Genomic DNA, 2,076 nt, shown 5'->3' on the forward strand with positions numbered 1-2,076 from the left:
TGATAAAATAATCTATCAGTTTTCATACGATGGCCTGCCAAGTTTTAGCGGACGGCGAAGGCATCATTGGGTGGCAACAGGCGTGGATCGATAAAGTGCGCTCTCAGGGCTACTGTGAGTCAAGTTCCCTGGGGACCTCCCCCTTTTTTGCATTGAAGGTTACGCCCATGGGAACTGGAGTGGTTAAGGAGAGGAGGTAACGGTGGTGTGTCGAGGTAAAGAGAGATGGATAGAGAGAAGGAGAATACATAGGAGATATTGAAAGAATGTCACCAGATCTTCCATTAAATAATAACCACAACAACCGATGCATATAAGACAAATATCTTAAAATTAGTGGCTGATTCTTTTCTTTTCGAGTGAATACAATACGGGGGGAGGGGGAAAAGGGGGGGGGGGTAGAGAGCGATAAGAGGTTGCCTGAAGCTAGGAATCTTAAACCTAATACCAAAAAGGCAATTTAGTTTATTCGCATATTGTTGTTTGTTTTGCTCACAAATGGTTTGTGTCCGAAACAGCCGTTATCTTTTGTTTCATTTCGAAGTATTTCCTTTATAACCTTTTTACTAGTTGTGCGGTACTAGTTCTTTATTTTTTTAAAGCGCTAAACGTTATTTGTGAAATATCTTAATTTTATTGATTCTGTGTTGGACAAAATAGGCAATCAGTGCAAAACGCCCTTCCACCACGATATATCATAAGATATCGTCGCCTAGGCATTCCATGAAGGAATATAGATAATCCATCAAACAGGATGTCGGATATCAACAGGAATCACACATGTTGTCCAAGTGAGCAAATTAGGGGTTAATAATCTTGACTAGGAGAAAAAAAAAATAGAAAAAAAGTGCCTGAAGCGAGGTTCGAACCCGGCGCCTTCCGGAATACAGTGCAATGCCTTAACCACTCGGCCACTTCGCCACCCTTAGAAATATAGAAAAGAGTATGGTAAAAAAAACAAACAAACAGGGAAATTGGTTTGACTGTCAGAGAGAAAAAATGGAGTAGTAAAGGGGTATTTAAACTGAGTAGGAGGAGAGACTTTTCATCATTCTTTGCTGAAATGAATGAATGATCCGAGCAAATTATTAAAATAAATATAAATCAACTTATGATTTGAAAAATGGACTATTCTATTAATTATCTTTATTATTTATGAGCTCCAAGTTAGAAATGTCTTATATCGAACAATTGAAATCGTGTTGTTTCCTGTTTGAGGTGTCTTGGCGAAAGAAGTTTTATAACAAAAATGTCTGATTCGTTGGCATAAAAAAATAGTCAGGCAGTTTTTTTTAATGTCCTCACAATGACCGATTATTATGATAAATTATTCTCAACAAGGGAGGGGGGGGGGGGGCGGGCGAAGTGGCCGAGTGGTTAAGGCATTGCACTGTGAACCAGAAGCTCCCGATTCGAGCCTCGCTTCAGGCACTTTCGTTTTTTTTCTTTGAGCAAAATTATTAACCCCAATCTGATTACTTGGACAACATGTGTGATTCCTGTTGACATCAAACATCTTGTTTGATGAATTATATATTTTCCTTCGTGGAATGCCTAGGCGACAGTGTCTTATGATTTCGTGACGGAAGGGCATCATTTTTTTAAATATTCTCAATAAACATTGAGAAACTAGGGAGCAGGCACCGATGTGAGCTGAATAAATGTGTATGAAAATGTGCCAGACAAAGCAAAAGAGAAAAAAAAAACAAGAAAAAAAAACCATCCCCCAAAAAATCAGTCTACCTCGACTGGGGATCGAACTTCAGACCTTCTGATTACTGGTCAGAAGTGCTACCATTACACACAAAAAATACAGTCGTCAATCAACTCCAACTGTCGTGCGATATGCCCTATGCAATTATTACAGTAATGACAATTTTATGGTAATCAAGCACAAATTCGTGAAAACTTGTTGGAACATTTTTTTCGATATCAACTTAATATCTGAAAAATAATTTTTTAAATCATTAATTTTCCAATGCCGATCATAACGACTTCTATTGGCAAGCAGTTAATGTTTTTCATCTGTTTTTTTTTTTTTAACATAGACAATGAGAGTGGGCAGAGGCTGGATAG

The sequence above is a fragment of the Berghia stephanieae genome, chromosome 2 (genome assembly GCF_034508935.2).
Source record: "Berghia stephanieae isolate SIO BIC M18660-M18661 chromosome 2, UCSD_Bste_1.3, whole genome shotgun sequence".
In the NCBI taxonomy this organism is placed as follows: domain Eukaryota; kingdom Metazoa; phylum Mollusca; class Gastropoda; order Nudibranchia; family Aeolidiidae; genus Berghia; species Berghia stephanieae.